Here is a 27121-nt window from a genome sequence, read left to right as displayed (position 1 = left end):
CTACATGCTGAACAACATCGCTTCAATTTTCCCTGTTCCCTCTTTTTATTCTTTTCTAATGCCAAAACAAGGGGATCCTGAGGGGCCAAATTTCTACCACACTCTTTTTGCCACTCAGGATGATTTCTTAAGGTGAAAAACATATCAGCATATACCACCTCATCCCATTTATCATTTCTTCTGAGGAATAGCATTAATTGCAATAAAGTATCATAGGAATACTGTAGGAGTCGAGGTCCCCTACTTTACCAGGCTGCAGAAGTCCAGACATGTCTGGGCTGGGGGAACCTCAAGAAGGTGGGGAGGACACAGACAAGCTGGAACATGCCCCAGCGCTATGGCCCCTCCCAGGACACCACTAAGGGGCCCTCAGCGCCACCCCTGTAACATCCAAAGAAGAGCCCGATCCTGCCAGCTGGACTGGAAGGCCCCCAGCAGCCCAGCCCTGCCGGACGGCCAGGCAGGGTAGACTGGGGCAGACTCTGAGCTCTTCTTGGTGCTGCAAGGCACAGGCAACACTGTCTGCAAATGGGGAAAACCAGGACAAAATGCCAACATCAGAAGAATATGTGCATGGGGACAATAGAGAAAAGACCCAGAGGGGATTCCAAAAAAGACCACGTGAACCAGAGGAACTCACCAGTTAGCCCATGAACCACAAACTGGATTTTGAGGTGCCAAACAGAGGGGTAGGGTGCTGGTGGGGAACTCCCTTTCCGCATGGCTGTGGGGGGTCTCACAGCTACCTGTAAGCCCACCGTGGGGTGCAGGCTGGTGCTACATAAATTTTCTTGTCCTTAGGTTGATAACCTGACTGAATGTTTCCAAAAGCTCTGCCTGACTGAGTGAGGGGAGAAGTCAAGCGTGTGCTGGGACTTGTCCAGGTCCGACTGAGCCACACCAGCCAAACCCAGTGTGATGTGCATGTGTCATGTCAAGGGATGGGGAAGGGGGTGATGGTGGTGGATGTAAATGTATTGAATACGGTAGGAGCTGAGCAGGATGCACATGGCATGGAATAAGGGGTGGGGGTTGCACTGGGTCTGGCTGGGATGGAGTTAATTTTCTTCTCAGCAGCCCCTATGGTGCTGTGCTTTGCCTTGGTGGCCAAAACAGCTTTGATATCACCCCAACACTGTAGCTGTTGCTGAGCAGTTCTTGCACAGTGTCAAGGTCTTCACTATTTCTCCCTCTGCCCTGACAAGCAGGAGGCTGGTGGTAGCAAGGGTCTGGGAGGGGACAAAACCAGGACAGCTGACCCCAAGTGACCAAATCAATACTCCACACCATATGACGTCACGAACAGCAATAAAACTGGGGGAGTGGAGGGTGTTCTTCAAAGTATCCTTTGCTCAGAGTCTGGCCGGGAATCAATCTCCTGCTCTGAGTGATTGCTGCTCTGCTTACTCAACTGTTTTTATCTCAGCCCATGAGATTGTTTCCCTCACTTTTCTCCTTCCACTTCCCACCACAATCCCGCTGCTGGGGAGTGAGCAAGTGACTGGGTGGGGGCTGCCACACAGGGTTACCCACCACACAAGCACAGAGCAACTAGGTTGATATGTGCTTGTGAGGCCACTGGTACCTTAGTAGATCACAGGCTGGGAGCTGGTACATGGCTTGTGTAAGTGCTTGTGAGATTGCTGGTGCCTGAGTAGCTGATAGACCGAGCGCATGCACATGACTTGTGTCAGAGCTTGTGAGGCCATTTGTGCCTTCTTATCTCATAGGCGAGCAGATAACAAGTGGAGGGATGCGTGGTGGTCAGGTCACTGATGTCCGAGTAGCTGATAGGCAAGAGGGAGACAAATGCATTGGGTATGTACTTGTGATGTTACTCTTGGCTGAATAGCTGATTGGCCAGGACCAGGTGCATGGCCTCTACAGGTGCATGTGAGGTCACCAGAGGCCGAATACATCAACAGCGAGAACATGGCAAGAGGTGTATATGCACTTGTGAGGTCACTGGTGCCTGAGTAGCTGACAGGGCAGGAGCAGGCATCTGGCATTGTACTGGTTTTGGCTGGGGTAGAATTAACTTTGTATTTAGTGAAATAGTGAGCGAGGGACTGTGTGGGGCTGAGCTGCTGGCTGGGGTTAAACCATGACAAGTACATGTAGGTTGTTTTGAGGTCACTGTTGCCTGAGTAGCTGATAGGGCAGGAGCAGGCCCACGGCTTGTGTCTGTGCTAATGAGGTCACTCACGCCTGAGCAGCTCATAGGCCTGGAGTAGGCCCACGGCATGTGTAGGTGCTTATAATGCCCCTGCTGCCTGAGTAGCTGATAGGGCAGGAGCAGGCCCATAGTTTGTGTCGGTGGGTTTGAGGTCATTGGTGTCTGAACAGCCCATAGGCTAGCAGCAGGCCAATGTCAGAGGGAGATGCTATGACATCACCTGTGGCTGAGTAGCAGATAGGGCAGGAGCATGCCCATGGCTGTGTGTGAGCTTGTGATGTCACTGGTGCCTGAGCAGCTGATAGGGCAGGATCTGGCCCATAGCTTGTGTAGGTGCTTCTGATGTCACCTAATGATCTTTAGACCGTGCCCAAATATGGCTTTTTGGAAGAACCATTGCCAGCAGAAGTCCATACACCACACACACGTGTGACAGTGTGACTCGTGCACACACAGCAGTGGCAGCAGGAGGGTGTGAGGTCACTGTCAGTGTAACTCATGAGCACACAGTGGTGGCCATAGAAGGGTGTGAGGTCACGTCACCGATGGCACCGCATGGCCGTGGGGCTCAGCGCAGAACAGCCATTTGCATCAGAGGGGCATTGTAGTGGCCAGAAGCTGCCCGGCCCCATGTCTGCAAGGCTGAAGGAGCAGCCCCTGCAGCCCTGGCTGGAGCTGTTGGGGTAGGGGGAGTTTGAGGGTACCACAGGGATGTGCCTGGGCTTGGCGCCAGGAGGAAACCACAGACTTCCTGCCCGTGCTCTGCGGGGGGAGCACAGGGAGCGCTGCGAGGTCACGTGGGCTGTGGTTTGTGCACCTGCAGGCTGCAGCTCCTGAGCCACCCGTGGGGAATAACGGCCCCTCGGTGACATGCTGAGAGTCAGGGATATGTCTGAGCTGTGTGTCTGCTGCCAGGACAGGGACATGTCCCAGCTCCAGCTCCATCTCATTGGAAGGGACCTTCCGTGGGGCTCTCCAGGGAGGGACGGGTGAGTCAGCGCTCCTGGGATGGGGCTCTGGCCTGGGATAAGGCCCCTTCCCAGCTGCTGTCCTCAGCACAGAGGGGTCTGAAGCAGGGGCAGGGGCTGTTTCCTTCCCTTTCTGACACAGCGCCCGGTGCAGTCCCAGCCCTGTGGTTCCCATGGCATGGGGATGGCTGGACACTCGCAGTTTGGGCTCTTGGTTGTGCCCAGTATAGGAGATGCTCAGTGCTCCTGGTCCACACAGCAGGGTTCAAGGCATGAAAAACCCATTTCCCCCACTACAACTGACCCTGTCCTGTGACGCCCCACCACCACAGTGACGTGACACCTGCAGCGGAGCCATCCCTCATATATGGTCATGAATGGCACTGGAGAAGTTCATTGGAGGGCTGGGCTGTGTCGGAGGGGAGATAGGTCCCGATAATGTCTAAAAAGGGGCTGCTGCTTTGATTGGCTCCTCCTGTAGCTGGGCTGGCATCAGCAGAGATATATTGCCCTCCTGTCGTCATTGTCCCCACGAGTCCCCAGGAGCTGTGGCAGGGAGTGTGGTGCAGCAGGGATGTGCGGTCAGGGCAGGAGGCTCAGGATGGGCACAGAGGGACTGCTGTCCCCTCAGATGCTGTGGCTGCTCCTCTGGATACAGCTGTGCAGGGGTAAGTGCCATCTCCCTTGTCCCACAGCACAGGGCCAACAGGTACCAGCGTGGTCATTGGGATCTGTCAGGGAATGGGGATTCTTTGCAGGTGCCACTGAGGGGCAGAAGGTGCTCAAGTCCCTGGACCCTGTGCCCACCTGGATGGGAGAGAGTATCATCTCCTTCTCCAGGCTTCCACCGTCTAGGGCAGCCTGTGCCTGGCTGGATACATAGACACCCTGTCATGGGGTACCCTTTTGAGACCCCCTGTTCCCTAGCACTGAGCCTCTGGAGCCGGTGATGGCCTAGTGGGTGATGGAAGCACCCAAAGATTCCCCCAGGGCACTGCCAATCTCTTGGGTGCCCCGAAGGGTTTTGTGTGCTGCTCCCTGTCCCCTTGTTCCAGGGGAGCCCTGACCCCAAAGGGGCAGTTTGTACTCCACTGAGAGAAGGGGACCGGAGCATCTACTATAGAGGGACATCCTGCCTTGGGCCCCGGCCCAGTGCAGGGACTGGGCTGACACCAGGGGTGAGGAGGGGATGTGGGTGCCGGGACCTTCTGGATCCTCTCAGTGGGAACATGGAAAGCCCTGGGCATGGGGGTGGGTTTGGATGGTGCTGGGACAGGGAGTTTGCATGGGAAAATGCAGGCCTGGGCACATGGGGCTGTTCAGGGGGTGCTGGGGAGGAACATGTGCCCAGTGCAGGGCTGGGCAGTGTGTGGGTGACCATGGGAAGGAGGGAGATAGCCATTGGGCTGTGAAAAGATGCCTTGTGTGGTGGGATGGCCACAAATGACTCAGCAGGGCCAGAGCTGGGAACCCCAAGCCTTGCACAGACCATGAGGATAGAAGGAACCCCTGAAGTGCCCTGGGGACAACCTGGAGAGGAGTGGGCTCCCACCCTGGTACCTCTGACTACCCTGGCAGGGGGTTCCCTCAGACCCGCAGTGCTGGAGCTTGGTGCTCTCCTGACGCATCTTATTTTGGTATTTGAAGGTGCTGTGGAGGTGAGGCTGGCGGATGGCGGCAGTCGCTGTGCTGGGAGAGTGGAGGTGAAACACCAGGGCCAGTGGGGAACTGTGTGTGGTCGCTACTGGAGCATGAATGATGCAACAGTGGTTTGTAAGCAGCTGGACTGTGGGTCTGCTGTTGGAGCTCCTCAGTACGGACACTTTGGGCCAGGATCTGGCCCCATTTGGATGGATGATGTTGGCTGTAAAGGCACCGAATCTGCCCTGTCTGACTGCACACACAGTGGATGGGGTGAAAATTACTGTGATCATGTTATGGATGCTGGAGTGATGTGTTCAGGTAAGAGGACAACCTATTCCCCACCTCTGGGGCTGGGATGGTGGAAGAGATGTGGCTGTGCCCTCAGAGAACAACAAGCGGGTGCTGGAGCACAGCACAATGTGGCCGGTCACACTGCCAGGCTTGGACTGTCATTGCTGATGTCCCCAGTCCCTGGGGAAAGCCCAGAGGGAGCCTACCCCACGGTGAACTAACCCTGTCACAGGGTCTCAGCTCCCTTCAGTCAGTGTCTTGGGCTGCAGATGAACCTTCCATCCCTGCCTCAGTGTGTCCACTGGTATCCACTGGTCTCCACCCATTCTGCCAGTTCCCAGTCAGCAATGCTGAGGGTCCTGTGCTGGAGAAAACTGCAGGGAACTTTCATGTAACACCACACCTTGGAGGAATGGCATGAGATGGCTGGTCCCCGTGGGTCATCCCCCATCAGAGGCATGAGTACCTCAACTGAATCAAAAGACTTTTCAGAGAGCATGAGTGCTGGGCCCTGGGCAGAGGAGCAGGCTGGCACACAGCCCTTTGCCTCCTGTCCCCAGGGCTGGGCTGTGTGATCCGGCACTGTGAGGCCTCGGAGCTTGGCAGCTGCTTGACTCTGGCCGCTCCCTACTGCATCACCGTGTGCCCAGGTGGGCACTAGGACATCCCTGGGGCTGTGACAGCCCTTCAGGGACACGGCCCCATGCAGGCAGTTCTGCCCTGCTGCCCAACCCTTCCTGCCTGCCCACAGCTCCCCACACTGCCCCATGAAACAGGGGCATTGGCCACACACACTGACTCTCAGCTGTGCCTGCTGTTACCCTCTGAGCCAGCGTGAGCCTAGGGGCATGTGCGGGTCCCCTGCCCCTCTGCCTGACTGTCATTTTGGGATCTGTGCACTCTGGGCAGAGTCCTGTGTCCCTGGCTGATGACACCACCTCAGAGCAGCCATTGGATGGATCTGGACAAGCAGCAGCCATGGAAACAGCTGCACCATTTCTGTGCCCTGTGAAATCTCCCTGCTAACAGGAACCTCCTAAAACACCAGAACACCCCTGGGAGTGGGTTCTATTTACATCTGCATCAAGGTGACGGCCTCAACTGTTCCCATACTCTGCAGGAACTGAGTAGGCTGCAGAACTCATTATCATCTGGGTCATTTCTCCTGGACCCAAACGGCACACACCTCTGTGGTGCCGGGGGGACCATGCCAGGCAGCACAGGGCACCTTGCGCAGCAGCACTTTGTCTGAGCGGTGCCTGGTGCTGTGACAGACACATAAGGTTGAGTGAGGTGATGGTGTAGTGAAGGGGTGCAAGGGGTCCTGGATGTGTTTGTGTCACCAACACTCTCTCAGCAGCTTCCTCTGGGATGTGCAATGGGTGAATTGGTCACAGCGTGCTTGGAGGTGATGTGGAATGTGTGCATGTAACTGCCAGAGGGCTCTGGGAACTCCCAACTGTTTTGGGTTTTTTCTAGAATTTGTCCATCTGGTGGAAGGGAAGAGCCGCTGCTCAGGACGTGTGCAGATCCATGATGGGGACCAGTGGAAAACTGTCTGTGCTTCCCACTTTGGTCCCAAAGCTGCTGACGTGCTCTGCAGGGAGTTGCAGTGTGGCGCAGCCCTGCCTGTCCCTGGAGGAAGTCCCTTTGGAGAAGGGGTGGGTCCCATCTGGGATGGAGAGCTGCAGTGTGTGGGGAATGAATCCCTCCTCGCCTCCTGCCCCAGGGGGTCCCCCAGGGACCAGCCCTGCACCCACGCAAACAGCGCTGTTGTCAGCTGCACAGGTAAGGACTCAGGGAGGGGTGTTGAACACTGGGGCTGTGCTGGGGGCAAGGAAGTAGGGCAGGTAATGTTTTGGCCTTGACATGAGACCAGGAGGGGTGATGTTGTCTTCTGCAGTCTTTAGTCATGCAGGAAAGAGACAGAAGCCAATGTCCCACTTCTGTTCTGTCCTCAGGAATTTGGTGCAGGGCTGCAGAAAAGTTCAGGATGGGGACAGAGGCACAGTGTCCCCTTAACTGCTGTGGCTGCTCCTCTGGGTGCAGTTGTGCAGGGGTCAATGCCGGCTGCACTGTCACAATGTCCTGGGGCCAAGGAGCACCACAGGGATCCCTCTGGAAATGGGGCTTCTTCCCGTGTGTCAATGTGACAAGGGGAAGAAGGTGAACAGGTTCGTTGACCCTGTGCTTCTCTGAATGGGAGAAGGGCTTTTCTGTTTCCAGGGCTCCAACTTTTATGGCCATTAGTGGCTGAGTGTGTCCATGGTTTTGGCATCCTTGGGCACCCTTCCTGGAGCCCGGGCTTTGTCAGCTCTGTTCCTTGTGAGCTGGTGGTAGCTTAAGTGGTGGCTCTTTGCTCTGTTATCCCAGAGGCACAGTCAGCCTGAGGGGTACCTGGGAAGGGGTGTGGACTGTTCAGTCTTGCCCTGGAGTCAGGGTGAGACCGAGCCTGAGCAGGAGTAGGTTGTGCTTGTGGAGGCAAGGGAAGTGGAGTGTCTGTTCCCACAGGCTCACAAAGAGGTGGCCATGCAGTATCTTTAATGGAATTTGATGAACAGTTTACTGTCTATCACAGCCATCCTGGAGAATCCGAGAGAAAGGAAGGGCTGGGCTGATGCCCAAGAACAAGGAGGGGCATGGGTTAGGAGGCCTCACTGGGACCATCATGTTTCTGAGGAATGGACACAGAAAGGCCTGAGGGTGGAGGATGAGTTGGGAGGGGCCCAGGGCAAGCTGTGGTGCAGGGGAGCTGGGGGCTTTGGGGAGGAGCAGCCGTGTATGCTTGGGGGGGTCATGGTGGGGACAGGTCTGTTTTCATGGTGCTGGCTGGGAAGGAGCAGGTGCCCTGGGTGGGCATGGGCCAGGGGCAGGGGCCTCTTGGGCTGGAAGGAAGTGCCAAAGACTGTGGGGCCACAAATGACCCAGCAGGGCTGGAGCTGGGCAGCGCAGCCTTGCACAGCCCATGAGGATAGAAGGGACCCCTGAAGTGCCCTGGGGACAGCCTGGAGAGGAGTGGGTTCCCACCCTGGTACCTCTGACTCCACTTGCACAGGGCTTCCCCCAGACCCACAGTGCTGGGGCTCAGCGCTGTCCTGACTGTTCCTGTGTCAGTGTTTGAAGGTGCTGTGGAGGTGAGGCTGGCGGATGGCGGCAGTCGCTGTGCTGGGAGAGTGGAGGTGAAACAACAAGGCCAGTGGGGGACTGTGTGCGGTGACTATTGGGACATGAATGATGCAGCAGTGGTTTGTAAGCAGCTGGACTGTGGGTCTGCTGTTGGAGCTCCTAAGTATGGACACTTTGGGGAAGGATCTGGCCCCATTTGGATGGATGATGTTGGCTGTAATGGCACCGAATCTGCCCTGTCTGACTGCACACACAGCGGATGGGGTGAAAATGACTGCAATCATTATTATGACGCTGGAGTGATGTGTTCAGGTAAGGGGACAAGCTATTCTCCATCTCTGGGGTTGGGATTGTGGAAGGAACGTGGCTGTGCCCTCAGGAATCAACCGTCAGGCACCAGAGCACTTCCCAATGTGGCTGGTCACACTGCTGAGCTGGCACTGTCATTACTGGTGTCCCCAGTCCCTGGGGAAAGGCCAGTGGGAACCTGCCCAGGATTGCCCTTACCGTGCCTGGCCCCTGAGGTGCCACAGATGAACCCTCCATCCCTGTTCTGCACTGTCTGTTGATTCCCATCTTTCTCCTCCTGTTCATCCAGGACCTGTCTGTCTGTGCTGAGGGCCAGGTGCCCCCATGCCAGAGACACCACAAGTGACTCATGTGGCCACCCACAGTCCTTGCCAAGAGCATGAGATGGATAGCTGCTGTTGGGTTGTGCCTCCAAGTAGACACGTGTCCCTTGACTGAAGCAAAGGGGTTGCTTGGAGAGGAGAAGCACTGGGCTTGGGCAGAAGAGCAGGGTGGCACGTGGCACCTCGTTCCTCTCCCAGGTCACCCCATGAGAGCCTGAGCATGGGGACATGGCCCCGTCCAGGCAGTGCTGACCTGCTGCCCAGCCTCTCCTGCCTGCCCCAACCCCTGGCTTCTCAGTGCCACAAGGGATTTGTCAGCACTTACTGTCTCTGCTCTGTGCCTGCCCTTGCACCGGGAGCTCGTGTAAGCCCAGGGCTGCTCTTCTGTCCACTCTCCTGCCTTCTGTCCAGCCATGGGCAGGGACATGCATGCCCAGCAGTGCACTCTGGCCGAGGCTGAGTACCTCTTTCTTGAGTAGGCACCTGAGCAGGGTGGTGGCACAGCCACCGTTCGCAGTTACAGACTCACTGTTCTTTTGCCCTGTGACGTTTCCCATCCACCAGACATGCCCAAACAGCTCAAGCCACATGTGGGAACGGGGACCACTTCTCGTGGCATCAAGGGGTTCCTCGCACCTGGCCCTGAGCTCAGTGGGGCAGAGCAATCTGCAGCACCCAACAGCCCTGGGCCCGTTTCCCTGAACCCCAAGTGCTCTGGGTGTGACAGTGCCCAGGGACCAGTACTGGGCAGCCCAAGGTCTCTGGGGCAGCAGCAGTTTCTCTGAGAGATTCCTGTGGCTGTGGCTGTTGGGAGAGAAGCAAGCCCACAAGTGCTGTGCTGATTTCTGAGGAGCAGCAGGGTGGAGGTTTATGTGTTTGTGCCATCAGCACCCCCTGAGAGCAGCTGGGGATGTCGTAGGGCTTTTTGCCTTTGGCCACTCTGGACATCAGTCAGGGTATTGCCAGAGGGCTGTGGGAGCTCTCAGGGGTCTTTGGTTGCTCCAGAATCTCTCCAGCTGCTCTAAGGGGACAGCCCCTCCTGAGGACGTATAGTGATCCATGATGAGGACCTTTGGAAAACTGTCTGTGACTCACACTTTAGTCCCAAAGGCACCAACATGGTTTGCAGGGTGTGCTGTGGGTCTGTCACAGACACACACCCTTGAGTGCTGTGATGGTGCAGTGAAGGGGTGCAAGGGGTCCTGGATGTGTTTGTGTCACCAACACTCCCCCAGCAGCTTCCTCTGGGATGTGCAATGGGTGAATTGCTCATGACTTGCTCAGAGGTGATGTGGGATGTGGGCATGTAACTGCCAGAGGGCTCTGGGAACTTCCAACTGTTTTGGGTTTTTCCAGGATTTGTCCGTCTGGTGGAAGGGAAGAACCACTGCACAGGACGTGTGCAGATCCATGACGGAGACCAGTGGAAAACTGTCTGTGCTTCCCGCTTTGGTCCCAAAGCTGCTGACGTGCTCTGCAGGGAGTTGCAGTGTGGCGCAGCCCTGCCTGTCCCTGGAGGAAGTCCCTTTGGAGAAGGGGTGGGTCCCATCTGGGATGGAGAGCTGCAGTGTGTGGGGAATGAATCCCTCCTCGCCTCCTGCCCCAGGGGGTCCCCCAGGGACCAGCCCTGCACCCACGCAAACAGCGCTGTTGTCAGCTGCACAGGTAAGGACTCAGGGAGGGGTGTTGAACACTGGGGCTGTGCTGGGGGCAGGGGAGCAGAGCAAGGGCTGTGCTGGGCTGGGTGTGAGGACAGGAGGGGTGGTTGGGGTTTTCTACAGCATGAAAATAGTGCAGAAGGAGACAAAGAACATGTCCCCCTGGCTTCTCTGCTAGCTGCTGGGGGTACAAGAGCACCAATCCTCCCTCATTCCTCCTCCTCTCTCCACAGAGTACACAGGGTTCAGGCTGGTGAATGGCAGCACAGTGTGTGCAGGGAGGGTGGAGGTCCAGGTGCTGGGGACCTGGGGGACCCTCTGTGCCTCCCGCTGGGATCTCTCGGATGCCCACGTTCTCTGTCGTCAGCTCAACTGCGGGTTTGCTGAGTCCATTCCTGGAGGAGAGCATTTTGGGAGAGAGACTGGCCCTGTCTGGAGAGACTCATTCCACTGTGACGGGACTGAAGCCCACCTGCAGCAGTGCCCAGTGACCACCCTGGGGGCCTCACCGTGCTCCCAAGGGAACACTGCTGCTGTCATTTGCTCAGGTGAGTGCCAGAAGAATGCTGCGTTCAATTCATTTGTCATTTGTGTACAACATGGCCACCCAGAGCAGGGCTCCCATGGCCATACCAGGCTGACTTTCTACCTGGAGAAACCCTGCCTTCCCCAGGAGCCATCTGGAGGTTTTTCCCTGCTCAGAGTGAGCACTCCACTTTGGGACAGCTGAGGACTGAACGGAGGCAGGCATCTGCCCCTAGGGCAGTTGCTTAGGCCCCAGCGCCACCACCAGGTCTGGGCTCCTCTGTTCTCATACTGTGTAAGGAGCCCAGGACAGGGCTGCAGGGCTCTGTCCCACCCCTCTGTCTGCAGACACCCACATCCCATCCCCACAGAACCTCATCCCACCACCCAGCAGGAGCTGCCTTGGTGCCCCCAGCAGCAACAGACCTGGGTGTGAGCTGCAGAGAGGGCCCAGGCTTTGCCCTCACTTCTCCTCAGCACAGGCTCAATCTTGTCCAGTTTGGTGGGGAAATCCCCTCTCGCCCCGCTCCCTGAAGGGTGCCATGCTCCCGGTGCCGCCCATGGCTGAGACATCTCTGATCTCCCCAGGCTCGGCCAGGTTTGGATCCCTGCGGCTGGTGGGCGGAGGGAGCCGCTGCGACGGACGACTGGAGATCTTCCAGGATGGCGCGTGGGGCAGAGTCCTGGATGACCAGTGGGACGTGCAGGAGGCCAGCGTGGTGTGCCGGCAGCTGTGGTGTGGGGAGGCCGGGACAGCCTATAACCCCCCAAAGCCTGAGCGAGGGATGGGCCCCGTGGGGCTGCGAGGGGTGCGGTGTGCAGGGCATGAGGCCAACCTGAGTCTCTGCAACACCTCCCTGCCTGAGAGCGCGCTGGTGGCAGGGGTTGTGGAGGACGTTGGAGTCATTTGTGGGGGTGAGTGGCACTGTGCAGGCTCCCCAGGTGATGGTCTGTGCAGGCAGACAGTCCCTGACAGCAACTGGGGTTTGTACCCACTGCAGGGAGTCGGTGGCTCCGGCTGGTGAACGGGGCCGGGCGCTGTGCAGGGAGAGTGGAGATCTACTACCAGGGCATGTGGGGGACTGTCTGCGACGATGGCTGGGACCTGTCTGATGCCATCGTCGTTTGCCACCAGTTGGGCTGCGGAGGGGCAGTGGAGGCAGCCGGCTCTGCTCGGTTCGGGGAAGGCTCCGGGCAGATCTGGCTGGATGGTGTGAACTGCTCCGGGACCGAAGCTGCTCTCTGGGACTGCCCGGCTGGGCCCTGGGGGCAGCACGACTGTGGGCACAAAGAGGATGCGGGAGTCATCTGCTCAGGTCTGTGCCAGGAGCTGTGGTGGGAGCCTGGTTCCTGGGGAGGCCAGGACGTGGGGAGAGCCGGGCATGGCTGAGGCTGTCCCTGGCTGCCCCTGAGCTCCTGCCCGAGCCCATCCTGTGGACACACATGCATGGGCACCCTCAGTGCCTCTCGGGGTCCTGGGGAGCTCAGCCATCCCTGAGGGTTAGCAGGAAGGGCAGGGGTGTCTGTCCATCAGGGACTTCTCTCTGCCCCTGGGAGCAAGGGGGATGTGCTGGCTCTGACTCTGGCTGGCTGAGGGCCTGAGGATGTAGATGTGTCCTGGCTCCCACAGCCCCAGGGCAGCCTGTTCCCCCTTTGGGGTCTTTTCCTCCCAGAGTTCATGGACCTGAGGCTGGAGAACAGTGACGGCTGCTCTGGGCGTCTGCAGGTTTTCTACAACGGGACATGGGGGAGCGTTTGCTCCAACTTGATGACTCCTGACACGGTGACGCTGGTGTGCAAGGAGCTGGGCTGTGGGGATGGAGGATCCCTGGAAAGACACCAGCCCTCTGGTAGCGTGTCTGGCCCTGCCTGGCTGGATCGTGTGCAGTGTGGGGAGAGAACCAGCTCCTTCTGGCAGTGTCCCTCCACTCCCTGGAACCCACAGTCATGCCAAGACCTGCGAGAGGAGACCAACATCACCTGCAACGGTAACTCTGATCCTCCCAGGTACTCATATAACCCCAGATCCTGCTCCCTGCTGGCCATGGCCAAGCACACGAAAATATTTTGGAGGGGCTTTTCCTTGCCATGTCAGACCCTTCTGCTGCCAGTGGCACAAACATGACCACAGCCACTCAAATCCAGCAGCAGTTACCACCCAAGTTGCCAGCAGCACCTGGGGGAGGCAGAGGCATCTCCAGGTGAGGTCTCAGAAGAGACCAGACAGGTTTCAGAAGAGCCTCCCCTCCATAGACAAGCTACTGCTGTGCTGTGAACCAGGGAGCTCTTGGGGCTGAGCACTCGGGGTCCCCCCACAGTCCTGTTCGTGTCCCCTGGATGACTGCAGTTCAGTTGCTGCCATGACCAAGATGGTACAGGGAGGCCCAAGCAGAGCTCAGCCCCACTCTCATCTGCATGATCCCCCAAACCAGTCCCTTCACCACAGTGTTTCCTTCTTCAGGGGGACGCCCAGAAATGCCCCTGGCCCCGTTGGCCCCGTGCCCCAACTCCACGAGCTGCACAGGTAAGGATTTGCCCCTCTGTGTCTGGCAGGGCTCTGCCTGCTGTCCTGGTGCCATGGGAGGTCTTTGCCTTCTCCAGCCAGGGAGAAGATTCGTGCCGTGGGCGGTGAGGATGAGTGCTCGGGCAGAGTGGAGGTCTGGCACCGTGGCTCCTGGGGGACGGTGTGTGACGACTCCTGGGACATGCAGGATGCCGAGGTGGCATGCAGGCAGCTGGGTTGTGGCCCTGCGGTGTCTGCCCTGCATGAGGCTGCGTTTGGGATGGGGATGGGCCCCATCTGGCTGGAGCAGGTAGAGTGCCAGGGGACGGAGCCATCCCTGCAGGACTGCTGGGCCCGGCCCGGGGACCGCGGTGCTTGCTGGCATAAGGAAGACGCTGCCGTGCGCTGCTCAGGTGAGTGGCAGGACTGGGACCCCTTGGTTGGGCATTTTTAGGGAGCTGGGGAAGACCTTTAGTCCGCGAGGTCCTGACATGGCCCCTGACCTCCCATGAGCAAGAATGTTCCTGCAGAGTGCAGGAGGCTGGTGCCAGTCAGGGAGCAGCCTTGTTGAACTGGATGTCGTCTGGCCACTGCCCATGGGGCCTGCAGACCCAGGGCTATTGCCTGGGCTGTCTGTGCCATCCTGCCTGTCTCCCAGAGCAGAGGTGCTGGGCCCAGGCCTGGCGTCCCTTTTGGGCACTCCAGGAGGGGCAATTTGGGTTGGATGTGTCAGGGACATCTACAGACACCCCCATGGTGTGCTGGGGAGGAGGGTCCTCACTACCCGCACACCTGGTGTCTCAGCCCTGCTCTCCTTTTCCTCCTCTGTAGCTATACCCAGGATGGCAACATCCCCACCCCAAGCAGGTAAGTTGTCCTCCCTCTGGGGCTGGTATCCCCAGGGCCAGGCTGTGACTCACAGATGGATGGAAGGGGCTCCTTACTGGGGTGTGAAACTCTCTGGAGAAGGCACTAGGGTGGTGGGAGTGTGTGAGGGAGGGTTGTCATTTCGTCAGCAGGGTGGAAGCTTCCCCACACTCACCCCTGGGGCCATCCAGCCCCTGCTGCCTTGTGTGATGGGGTCAGGACTGATGTTGTCTCCACATCTCCGAGGTCTGGTGCTGCCCCTTCCATTTTCTCTCCCCTGCAGTTCCCACCCAAGGCCATCAGACCAACAGTGATAGATTCTCAGTGCCCTTCATCATCTGCATCATCCTGGGGGCCCTTCTCTGCCTGCTCCTGGCCCTCCTGGCTTGGCAAGTGCTGAGGACCAGGGCTGGGCGTAGAGGTGGGTCCTTCCCCAGAGGTCCCAGGGGGAGATACCTCCTGGAAGGGCTGTGTAGTGCTGCAGGGGGTGCCAGTGAGGGTCATCAGCGAGAGGCACAGGCAGAGTGGGGGGATGAGACTATGTGCTGCCCCACTGAGTGCCTGTCCATGGGCCACCAGCAGCAAGGGCTGGAGAGAGCGCCGAGGTGGGAGGAGCTAGCGATGGGGCGAGGAGAGAAATGGCAGAGTGGGAACGGCCAAGGCTGGCAGTGCTCAAGGTAATGCTTGGAGGGGTCTCCGGGGCAAGGAAGGTGCTAGGAGGAGTGCGGGGCAGCAGGGTCCATCACCATGGTGTCAGACCCCAAGCCTGTCCCTCAGCCCAGGCCTGCCCACCCCCAGGACAGGGGCCCTACTATGGACCCATGGGGCAGACAGGGGTAAGCTCCAGGTGCAGAGGAAGTGTGGGAGCTGCTCCAGGGTGAGATATGGGTGGCATGACCCAGGGGCCAGAGGGGCATGAGTGCAGTCTTCAAAGGGATGATGCGACGGTGATGCTGCCCCAGAGGATCTCCACAGCGATGTTGCCCTCCCAGGGGATGTGGCAGCAGTGCCTGGGCAGCACAGTGGGGCTGTGCTGTCACAGCAGTCCTGGGTGGGTGCAAGGATCTAGTTTGGGGGAGCACAGTGTGATCCCATTGCCCCTCTGCCTGTCCCTGTGCCTGCCCTGCTTCTGTCCCCAGGCTCCAGGAGAGCTCAGGAGCCTGTCCACGAGGCCGTGTATGAGGAGATTGGTTACAGCCCAGCTTCAGAGAATCAGGGCAGGTTTGGTCACTCAGGTGGGTGTGGGTCCTCCCTGGAGGCACATCTGCAGGACCCCTTCCCTTGGCCCCAACCCAGAGCTGATCCCCTGATACGCCCCCAGTCCAGGGTCCCTCTGGTGCTTGGAGCGTGGGGTCTGTGGGGAGAGCATCCAGGTCCTGGGCCCAAGAGAGAAGCTTTCTCCCAGTCAGGTCTGACTGTCCCAGCTGGACAGCCCCTCTCTTCCTGCCCCTGCACACCATGTGGCTCCTGAGGAGTGAGGGAAGGGGCTGTCCTAGGGCAGCTCTGAAGCACCTTTGAGACAGGGTTGTCCCAGGGGAGCAGGGTGAATTCCCAGCCCTCTCCGCGCAGTCCCAGCTCTGTGGGTCCCTCTTCCCCAGCAGCGCTGACCATGAGCCAGGTCAGTGGGGCTTGCTCCATAACACCCGCTGTGCTTCTCTCCAGGCTCCTCTTCAGAGCAGTCCCTGACCCAGCTGCAGCCCTACCCTGTGGTCAGCGAGGAGGAGGATGGTCTGGGATCAGCACCAGGTAATGGAGGCAGGAAGGGGTTGATCTCTCTTCAGAGATGTGATAGACAGAGGAGTCACTGAGTGTCACCATTGGAGATGAGGAGGACATGGCCGTCTCCTGTGGTGCTGCCAACCCCAGTGTTTCAGCCTTGTGTCCCTGTGCATCCCTCCGTGCTCTGCTCTGCAGGACGTAGCTTCTCACTGTCACCAGCTCCCCTCTCCTTTCAGATGTCCTTGTCCTGCCCAGAGATCACCCAGAAGATGGCTACGATGATGCCAGAGAGGTTTCTGATCCGGGGGAGGGAGAGTGGGAAATGCCCAGGATGCCGGATGAAGAAGCAGGCCCCAGGGATGCACCCAGAGGTGAGAGGGAAAGACAGCACTGCCTGTTCCTAGGGTGCCAACCCCAGTGCCCCCCATGTCACTACTGTACTAACACCCAAATCTCCTGGGATGGGGGAAACTGCCCCTGGAGGTTTCCTTGAAAGACCTGGAGGTGGGAGAAGGAGCTGAATGTGGTGAGGAGCAGGGAGGATAGTGGAGTACAGACCCCAAGGGGTGAACTAAAACATCCGGCCTTGTTGCTTGCAGGGGTCACCCCACGCTCCCAGAGAAGTGCCGAGGTCCCTGGAGCTGAAGGAGACACCTCATCTCTGTCCCCGGGGAGCATGGGCTATGATGATGCTGAAGAGGTGTCTGTGGCACATCCCCATGAGGACACAACAGCTGTGACACTGTAGCATGGTGCACAACAGTCCCTGAGCCCCAGGACAGGAGAGCCCATCCCTGCCCTGCAGCTGGGTGCAGTAGGAGGGAGGAGAGGTCTGTGCAGCTGGGAGAGCTGTGAGGACCGGGAAACCGACTCCCTTGACCCATGGGCAGCAGAAATCACCTGGAGTTTCCTCTATTTTTATTCCCATTTTTATGCTGTGCATCCTTATTTGTTCTTATTAAAAGTCTCTGGGGGCTTTGACCCAGAGCATCTCCTTGCCTTCCAGGTGTCAGGGCATCTTCCTGAGGCCTGTCAGGGGAGCAGAGAACAAAGACACAGTGGTAGGGAAGGGCCGTGTCTCAGGGACAGCAGACTCAGGGTCAGGCTGTTGGGCTGCGAGAGCCCATGGACCCTGGGGAATAATCTTAGTGACAGAAATATTTCCATCCTGCTGGCCACAGGCAGTTTTGAGTCAAAATGTGTCTCTGATAGGTCCCTTGATGTACCCCAGTGGGAGCACCCATCTCCTCACCTGAGGGTTCCAGCTGCTCTTTCCTCCACGCCCTGCCTCAGCCATGCTGGTCCCACAGTGCAGAGGCCATGACAGAGCTGCCATGTCAGGGGAAGCCCTGGGCTTTTGGCTCATAGAAGTGAGCCTAAGGTGACCACAGGGCCCCGAACACCCCAGCCAGACCAGGGGCGATTGTGGGCCATGGATTACCTCCCCCAGTGCTTAGGAAGCAGCTCTGCTCCCCAGTACCCCAGCACAGAGTGCAGAGCCACTTTCTGGACACATGGGGCTGGGATTCCCTCTCTTCATGCTCTGCCAGGACCCATCTCCATGGGCTGTTTCTGCTGCCTTGCAGTCCCGTGGCAGCCCTGGGCTCCCCTCCTCCTGCTCCCCTCCAGTTCCCACCCCTGTCCTCCTTATCCCTTGCCAGGGATGTCAGTCTGGGTTGTGTGTGGGGCAGGACTTGTAGGCAGGTACAGGAGGGCTGGGACCAGCGAGGATGAGGGCACCTTTCCCCCAGTGCTGTTAGAGGGCCAGGGAGATGGAGAAAGCAGCCCCACAAGATGTGTGATGCAACCAAAAGCCATGGTCGAGCTCCTGGCCTGGAGAAGGGCCCATCCAGGCGGCTGCTCATGTGGGCACGTTTCCATGGCAGTGGAGATTTTGTGTCCCTCCACTAAAACAGGTGCTGCTGAGAGCTGAGCCAGGGTCCCTCTCCCTCAGCTGGGGTTTCACCTGCCCCAGTGCCCATGGGCAGAGAATCCTCTCATGCAGGAGCCAGGCTGGGAGAAGGGTTTGAAACCTGCGCAGGACCTGGCGCCCAAACTGACAAACTGCCCTCCCTGCTCCCGCTGGTGGGTCTCCACACCCTGCCAGCTCTTCTCCAACAGGCTTCTCTGCCACGGGCTGGAATGTGCGTTGGGTGTCTGTGGCAGGATTCCCTGTGGGGAGCAGCTGCAGCTCTGCAGCCCTGCAAACAGCAGGATCTGGCCCTGGAGCAGAAGCGGGGAGGAGGCAGATGTTGGCAACATCCTCTCCTATTGCAGTGTTGCCCCATTCCCTGCTGGGAGCTCCTCCACCCCTGGGGTGACCCTGGGGGGAGCTGGGGTGAGCTGAGGCTCACACATCCCTCTGCCCCACACCCGGAAGCCTTCTTGCTAGCAGCCCCCATGGGAGACCAGAGTTCCCAGGGCAAGACCCCCACGCTGATGGGTGACATACATGGGCATTGCAAACACTGCCTCCATCCCCTGCAAAACTCCCACTGGGATAAGCTCCAGCCCTGTGTCTCAGAGAGATAAGGTCTAAAAGTGAAGTAAAGAGGAAGAGGGGAGTGTTATCTTCTGGACACAGGATGCTGGGCGCCTATGGGCGGTATGGACTCAAGGTGCCCCAAGCGGGGACTGGGAAGAAGAGCCCAGTGCCTGTTCCATGCCACCTCCCCACCAACTCTGCCCTCCCACAGGTATAATATCTCTCCTTTACTCTGGCAGCTGGTAGAGGTTTGCCTCTTCCTTCTTGGGGAAAGAAGGCCCAGGCCTGTATACGCTGGAGGGGACAGCACCCCTGAGCAGAAGGAACCTGTTTCATGACATTTGGGGACCTGAACAGTCTGGCCCTGGCGGTGGGTCCATTCTCTGCAGCCAAGCAGGATTGTCACTGTGCCCCAGAGCTGTGAGTGCTCCTGCAGCTCCTGAGGACCTACCTGAGGGGGGTCGCAGTGAGACCCCAACCCGCAGCACTGCAGCCCCACACTGGGCAGAGCTCAGATGTGGAAAGCCCACAGGAGACCAGCCTTATTTCTCAGAGTTTGGGCTCACCATGCCCAAGGGCTGGGCACCATGAAGTGAAAGTCCATGTCTCACACCCCAATTTAGTTGCCAGTGTTTTGCCGGGGAAGCACCCAAGGCACCATCTCCTGGCTATCGCCGCCTCTGCATGGCTGTGGACAGGCCTGTGCCTCTCCAATCCCACCAACACAGGGTGGATGGAGACACCAAACACCCCGGGAACAAGAAGTGGGCACCGGCCTCACCAGTCCCCCCTCGGCAGGGCTGTTCGTGACCTCAGCATCTCCAGGTTCCCTGAGCTGGGGCTCTGCTCAAACCAGTGGTGATGGTGGAAGGAGAAGGACCTGGAGACAGGGTTGGGGTAAGAAATGCGTCTGCTCCAGCTGGGAGTCCCACAGCCCTGCCAGGCTCATCCAGCTCTGACCTTGCTACCTGCTGGCACAGAGGAGGCTTCCCATGTGGTATGGGATCTCCGCCTGGAGAAAGGACAATCTCAGACCCTCACCCCTGGGAAGCCACCAGGGCAGTGTGTCCCTGGTCCCAAAGGACACCTGGGCTGGACCAGCACACTCATAACACGTCTCTCAGTGCAGCCAGAAAGGATTCCTAGAATGCTGCTGACATCTTTCTCCTCCCTGAGCTCTCCCCAAAAAAGGAGCACACTCCGCTGCCAACGTTGTCCGTGGGTGGTGGGTGGAGGGTCTGTGGCACAGGGCAGTAACCTGAGCTCAGGTCCAGCACAGTCGCCCTCTTCTCCTCCAAGAGAAGCTCAGCAGAGGCAGCGCACACAGCCCTTCCACCACCCTCCTACCCTTGCAGCCAAGACCTGGGTGGGCAGCACAGGCCCCCAGGGCCTGGAGAGGACCAGTGTCTGAACTGCAGCCCACACCTGCCTGAGGCTGGGCAGTCAGGGCAGAAACACCCCTGGACATGCCAGGGAGTGAACCCAGGACCTCCCCCATGCCAAGCAGATGCTCGGCTCCATCCCTGTGACACCTGCCAGCAGGAGAGACCCTCTCCTCCCATGATGTGTCTGTGACATCACAGCCCTGGTGTCCTCTGGGTGTCCAGGGACCCTCTGCAGAAAACAGCACTGGAATTGTCCTGAGCCAAGGGAAGTCAGGACTGCCTCTGCACTGGGGCCAGATCCTGCCAGAGGGCTGCACTGCAGAATGTTGCCCCTTTAATGTCTCTGCAGGGCAATGGGGCAGGAGGAGGCTCTTGCTGCAGGCACTTCTCCCATGCTCTGGCCCCTTCTGGGGTTGGTCGATGGAGAGGAGAAAACCCCTGAGCCTCCTTTGCCCCCCAGTGCAACACCCCTCTGTGCCACATCTGTCCCCAACTCCACAGCAGGAGCAGTGCAACAGGGTGAGGAAAATTCCCTCCCCTGGGCTGAGGTGCCCCCAGGCTCTGATGGCACCCCAGGGGGTGCGGTGGGGGCATATGGGGACTGAAATCCTATAACCCCTCCTCCAATCACTGGGCCTCCCCCTGCACCACTCTTCCTACCAGCATCCCTGGAGGTGAGGTGAACAGCAGGTGTCCATCCCCCGGGGGCTGAGGGTGTGGGTTGGGCTCATGGACCTTCCTACTCCTCCCACACTGAGGACTGTCCTGACAACAAAGCAGTGCCTGGGACAGCCCTGGCTGGGCTCTGTGGCAGGGTGGGTGAGCATGTTCAGCTGTTAACTCCAAGGCTGATCGCTTGACCACATGCAGGGATGGTGTCTTCATGGTGGTAAACCTGGGGCAACTGTGCTGCCAGTGCCATAGATTTTTCCCTGCTGGGCCCCTGCCTGGCAGAGAGGGTTTGGGGCAACAAAAACCAGACCACAGTCACCGTGAACGTCTGGAGTGGTTGAGTGGAGTTAAGGAGATGGACTGCTCCTCTGTTCTGCTTTGCACACGTGGCCCCAAAGCCCATCCTCAGCAGTGACTCTCCCATTCTTGCTCCAGACCTAGAAGGTCTCTTTTGGAGCAGTGACAGTCCTGCAGGCACTACCCCTGCGGACAAGCATTGTCAAGCTCATGCTCAATGCTGACAAGGCAGTAACCTTGCTTGGACAGACAGTCTCTCCCTCTCCCCTCCTCTCACTTACACTCAGTCACAACAAAAGCCAAACTTCTCTGGAGGTGCGTCCCTGGGGAGCCATGGGGAGGCAGCAGGTCTGCAGGGGGCTGGGATGTGCACATTGCTGTGGGACTACAGTCCAGTATGTGCCACTCCTTGGCCTGACTGGTTGACTGGGGAGATGCTCAGACTGGAGACAGGGGATGATCTCCTGGGTCACAGATGTCACCATGTTCTTGATGAGCAAGAAAGGTTCTGTAACAGCAAGAGGTTGCAAGAGGGGAGCTCAGCAGCTTGTTGGGGCTCATGAGCAGGTCTTTCATTTTCTGGGCAGGGAGTTTTGGCAACTGAGGCACAGACTCTCCATGAAGTGCAGAAGGAAAGATCCTTTATTATTACAATAGTACGTACTTATGCTCTCGCCAAAGCTAGCTTTTTTTTTTTAAATTGGGTTTTTTTGTTTGTTTTAAATTTAAACCAAAGCTTTGGTTTGCTTTCTACTGTCTCCTTGAAACTTGGAATTTCATCTGTTTTAGCGACAGGTAAGGAGTGTTAACAGCTTTCTTAGATAGGAAGAACTTCCTTGGTGCATTAAATCTGCTGACCGTGTAGAGGAAGGCTTTGGGGAACACGGCAGATTTTCCTGCTCTATTGTACCGTGGGCGTGGATGGCATTTCACAAGAATTAAAGTTTGTTTCGGAGGAGCAGACTCTAAGCCAGCTGTGTCAAATATGATTAGAGGATGAAGCAAGAGGAGGAGAAAAATCATGAGATGAGTGACAGATGATTTGACAGAAGACGGTTTTTGAGAAATACTGTGAAACTTCATTGTAGTAGATTTGGAAAATGACTGTCCATCTTTAAAAATTCAATTTTAGCAGTGTCGATTAATCTCAGTACAGAAAGGAAAATTATCTCCAATGGTTCTGGCATAAAAAAGTGAAATCTTAGCCATTGCCCAAACTGGTACTTATTGACAGCACTAATAATTAGACCTGTTTTTAATAGGCATATGCCTGTTTTTGCAAACAAGACACTTTGGTTATTCCCCGTGCTCAAGCCTCAGTAAAAACTTCTCTGTTTCTTCTAGAACTCGCACTCGCATCTCTGTTCGGCCTGAACGCCGCCTTTGATTTCTGGGTGTACTTCAAATACACAGTGGCACCGACCAGCTTGGTCGTGAGTCCTCGCCAGCAGACCCTGCTGGGGTTGCAGAATGCAGGTGGGTGCAGTCAATAGCTCTGGCAATACTTTTTATTCTTTTTTTTTTTTTGTTTCAAGATGGTGTCTTTCTCAACACCAGGATTCTTTAGCAAAGCGAGTTCTGAATCGCCTCATGTGACAGGAGCGGTGACTGAATTACCCGCAGCATGTTAAAATTCACCACGTCAAGTGATAATTTGATGAGTGTTGTGGGGAGAACTGGAGGGGAAACACAGATGGTGGAAGAGGGCAGGATGAGAGCGGCTGCTGAAGGACAGGGAGGGACTTGAACACTGTGATGTTGGGCAAGGAATTTGTGACTTATCCGTGGAACTAGGAGCAAGGCAGAGAGCGCAGGTTCGTATTTAATTTTGATGTCCTACTACTGTCACGCTGGGTAACGAGAACCAAATGAGAGGGACAGACAGACCTTCGTGTGAAGTCTGAGAACGAGTCTAGAGAGTGGTCACTCAGAAAGCTTTTGAAGGTCAGAGCAAAGTTCTAAAAAGAACCTGACAAGGCAAATACACCAAAAGGGAAATGCTGGCACGGTAGTATTGCGCTCTGCTCCTCTGCCCCTAGAATATGGGAAGCAGTCGGTTGTAACGCTGTAACACCAAGGTTCAAGCATCTCCTGTGTTTATTTGCACAGACCAGTTGAGACATTCAACGCCTGAAGATGCACAAAGTAGGCAGGTGGAGGAGCTGATGAGATAGACGAGGGAATAGAGACCCCCCTGGGTTAGGCAAGGTGCCTTTTAACACTGAACTGAAATCTGAAGCTGCAGGAGTCGTGCTGAGCTGTGGTCCTGTGTCTCAGTCTTCTCTTTTTTTCTGTCAGTGGCTTGACTGCTGAGTTCTGTAGGGGCCAGATTTTTCTAGTGTCCCTTGTAGCACCTTTTTTAAATCGCCTTAAGATAGCGGTGTGTGTGCATCTAAAGTGGGGAGGAGAGTTTGGGGCTGCTGCATCCGCAATGCTAATTCTGTTTTTCCTTCTTGCAGCGGTACAAACAACTCCAGCGCGTGAGCTGGCGGCAAAGAAAGCCCCGTCCTGGACACCTTCTCCTCCGCTCCGGGGCCAGAGTTACAGCCCGTCCTGCTACCCTCGCGCCCGCCCAAAGTTTGCTGCCGGTTGTAGCCCAGGGTACAGCCCTCATCGACGGGCTCTGTCAAGCACCCGCACTGCTTACGGCAGTGCTGGAACCTATTCCCCGAGCAGCAGCTCCAGTCAGGTAAGGACCAGGCCAGCTCCCGAGGGGACAGTTGGGGTCTTTGTTTGGTGCCCTGTGCCGCTGAAGGGGAGCAGCAGCCAGCGGAGAGTTGTCTGTGTCTGTGTTTGCTCCTTTTGCAAAGCAGATCTAAATTTGTCGTATCAGGATTTGTCCTTTGTCCCTAGTTTGGTTTAGAGCAGGTGATTTGTATCAGAACAAAGCAAAACCAAGCAATCAAAATGTAAGTGCAAAGGAGACCAAAACCACCCAACCAGACCCCAAACCCCAAACGAGAGTCTTTTATATTCATGTCGTTTAGAAATCAAGGTGGAATTCTGTCTTCCTTCCTTTTGGGGGGAAAAAACCCCCTTGGGTTTGTTTCAAAGCAGAGTTGTTCAGTATTTGCCAAAAAACCTTTTTATAGGTGGGGGAGGAGAATCTCTTGGAAATTCTGGCAAATGAGGCCGCTGGAAGCATAGAGTTTTAATAGTTTTATTTTTCAAAGGGGAATAAAAATCCGTAAGCCCCCGATGCTGAAGGTCTCTGTGAGTCGTAAAGTGCCAAAAAAACCCCATTTGTCTATAAAAGCTGTGAGAACTGCAGCGGGGGTGGGGAACTCCCCATGTTTTGGTGTGAGAAAATCTATTTTTGTGCTGTATTTTCTCTCTGCAGGGCGGGAGGAGCTGCTGGTTTTTGGTGTGAACCGTCTGTTCCTGGCGATTCTCGTCCCCCGGCAGGCGCCGGGTTTTTCCTGTGTTAAAGGAGTTGTTTGAGCAAACGCTGGTTTGGGTTTTTCTGGGGGCTCAGCACCGCTCAGCCCATCGCCACACCCAGGGGGGACTTGGAGAACCAAGTTTAGATGGGGTTGACCCCCTGCCTCCCCTCTCCCCCCCAGCCCCATTACTCGCGTGCCAAAGGCTCTTGATGGGCAGAAATTCTCTCTTTTTGATCCAAAACTGGGCGTTTCTCAAGAAGCAGCCCCGGGGCCCAGGTCCCTGCACACCCCGATAGCTCTGCACCCCGATAACACCCTGTGCCTGGTCCCCAGGCACCCCCAGAAACCACACACCCCATGTACCCCAACACCTTGTGTACCCCAACACCCCGTGTACTGCAGTCCCTGTGCACCCCAATACATTGTGCTCCCCGTGTACTCCAATATACTGTACCGCAACAGATTGTGCACCCCACTCGCTGTGCACCCCAATATACTCTGCGCCCCAGTCCCTGTGTACCCTAACACACCCCAGTCCCTGTGTACCCCAACATACTGTGCCCCCCACTCCCCTGCGCTACTGTGCACTGCTCACCTGGGTAAACCCTGCACCCACCTCCCTGGGCACCCCAGATTCTTCTGCACCCCAACCCCCCGCACCCCGATACACCACGCACCCTGCTCCCCATGCACCCCCATCCTTGTGTACCCCAATACACCACGCACACTGATTCCCGTGCACCCCCGACCCTGTGCACCCCCCCACACCATGCACCTTGGTTCCCCTGCACCCCGATACACCACGCCCACCGTCGAAGCGCACCCACATCCTTGGGTGCCCTGATACACGGCGCACCCTGTTATCAGGCGCACCCCAGGACCCTGCGGAGGCAGGTCGGCCCCGGCCCCTCCTGGTGGGAAGGGGGACGGTTCTGGGGGAGGTGGGGGGGCCGCACCTCGCTCATGCCCGACACCTCCCGTTAAATACTGGCGGGCCGGGACAGACCCACCAACCGACTGACAGACGGACGGACAGATGCCGCCATGGACAGCGAGAGGGAGCCTGGCATCCCCCCTTCCCCTAGGCTGCTGTTGAATGGACGATGTGCCCAGAGCGTGGTGGTGGGGGGGGTGGGCACCTGAGGTGGGTGTCCCCCTTCCTGACAATTATACCAGGCACTGGGGGGGGTCCCCCCCATCCTGGGTACCAGGGGGGTTCCCCCTCCTAAGCATCACACTGGGCACTGATAGGGTGTGTCCCCCCAATCCCGGGCACCCTGGGGGTGCCCCCCCATCCTGGGTATCAGGGGTCCCCCCTCCTGAGTATCACACTGAGGGGGAGATTTCTGCGGCTGAAAACGCCGCGAAGGCCGACAAGCTCTCCGACAGCTCTAAGGTGGGTGGCTCTGGCATGGGTGGGGGCACCCATGGGTGCTCCTGGATGGCTGTAATGGGGTTTCTTTTTCTTCCCTCCACCACCCCCCAAAAAATAAATTTAAAAAATCTCCACAGTTTGACTTCAGGAAATGCAAGAGCCACGGGATGACGCGGCCCTGGGAGCACCGATCAGAGATCGTCAATGATAAAGACAAAACTCTTCCCCTGTGACTTAGGGCATCTGTGTCCCTGCAGCTACATCCCACCCCACTTCTGGAAATATTTTTGTCTTTCAAAATTGTAATTGAAAATACGTTCATGAAATGCCCCAAAGAATGGTATATCAAAACAAAGCAAGGTATATTAAAGAGGAAATAAACACAAAAATATGTTAAATAGCTGAAAATTGTATTTAAAAATAGTCTTTGCTTTGCTTCTTTCCTCATTTCGTCTTTGTTTCATTTTTATTGACATTGTCTAAACATTTCTATCATACTCAGGCCTGCAGCATAGAAGAGAGATATTTCTATGTCTTGCAGACTGATAAAGACAAGTAAAATAGACTTGTAACGGAATGGGCTTCACTCTAGTTTGGTCTTTATTATCACGTGCACCCCACCTCAGTGAACGGCAACTGGCATCAGTCCCTGCTCCTCCTTATTTCGGGATTCTAAACCATCACATCAAAGTCCACCTCAGTTTCCCTTGATGTTTCAATTCTCTATTCTTTCAGTGATCAAAAATGTCCATAAATTTCCATCAGTCAGCAAGTCCTTTCTTGTCTTTGGTTCTGCTCCTGATCACGTGGTCTCTTGGTCCATTTCAGGGCCATCAAGTCATCCAGCTTCAAACGGCCTCTTTCTTCATCTGTCTTCTGCAACCTTCTCTCGATGTTCCATTTAACATTTCTAATTTCTGAGAAGTTAATCTTATAACCTTTAAGAATCTTAAGACTAGACACTTTGATTATCACCCATTTCTTATGTCTATAGCAGTTAAAATATTATACTAAATATAAATTATATTTATATCTACATATATAATATATTGTCTATAATATAGATAATATAAATATATTTTATATATTATAAATATAATAAAAATATATTAATATAAATATAATAAAAAATCAAAACAAATGTTTCAATACATCTGTCTTTATCCATGGATTAACTGGGCTGGGTTTTTGGCCAACCACAGGACGAATGAGCAGCACAGCGAGGTTTTACGTCTTCAGACTATTTGAACACCTGCACCCTTGCAATAGTTTACTAATTTCTAGTCTCTTATTCAGAATCACAATGACCACTGATTTCTTATTTCTATGATCTCATTTATTTGTAAGTAATCATTAAAATAGAGATTTTCATCTATTTCTTAACAGTCAAGGAGCTCTACTCCAACCTCAACATC

The 27121-nt window shown here is 56.3% G+C and overlaps 1 pseudogene; it reads left to right on the top strand.

The window, feature by feature from the left end:
• Positions 1–573: 573 nt before the first annotated feature.
• On the top strand, positions 574–25939 carry LOC141937021 (scavenger receptor cysteine-rich type 1 protein M130-like; annotated as a pseudogene).
• Positions 25940–27121: the final 1182 nt, after the last annotated feature.

Source organism: Strix uralensis, chromosome 36 (genome assembly GCF_047716275.1).
Source record: "Strix uralensis isolate ZFMK-TIS-50842 chromosome 36, bStrUra1, whole genome shotgun sequence".
NCBI classification, from domain to species: domain Eukaryota; kingdom Metazoa; phylum Chordata; class Aves; order Strigiformes; family Strigidae; genus Strix; species Strix uralensis.
This window is presented reverse-complemented; position numbering and strand designations above follow the sequence as displayed.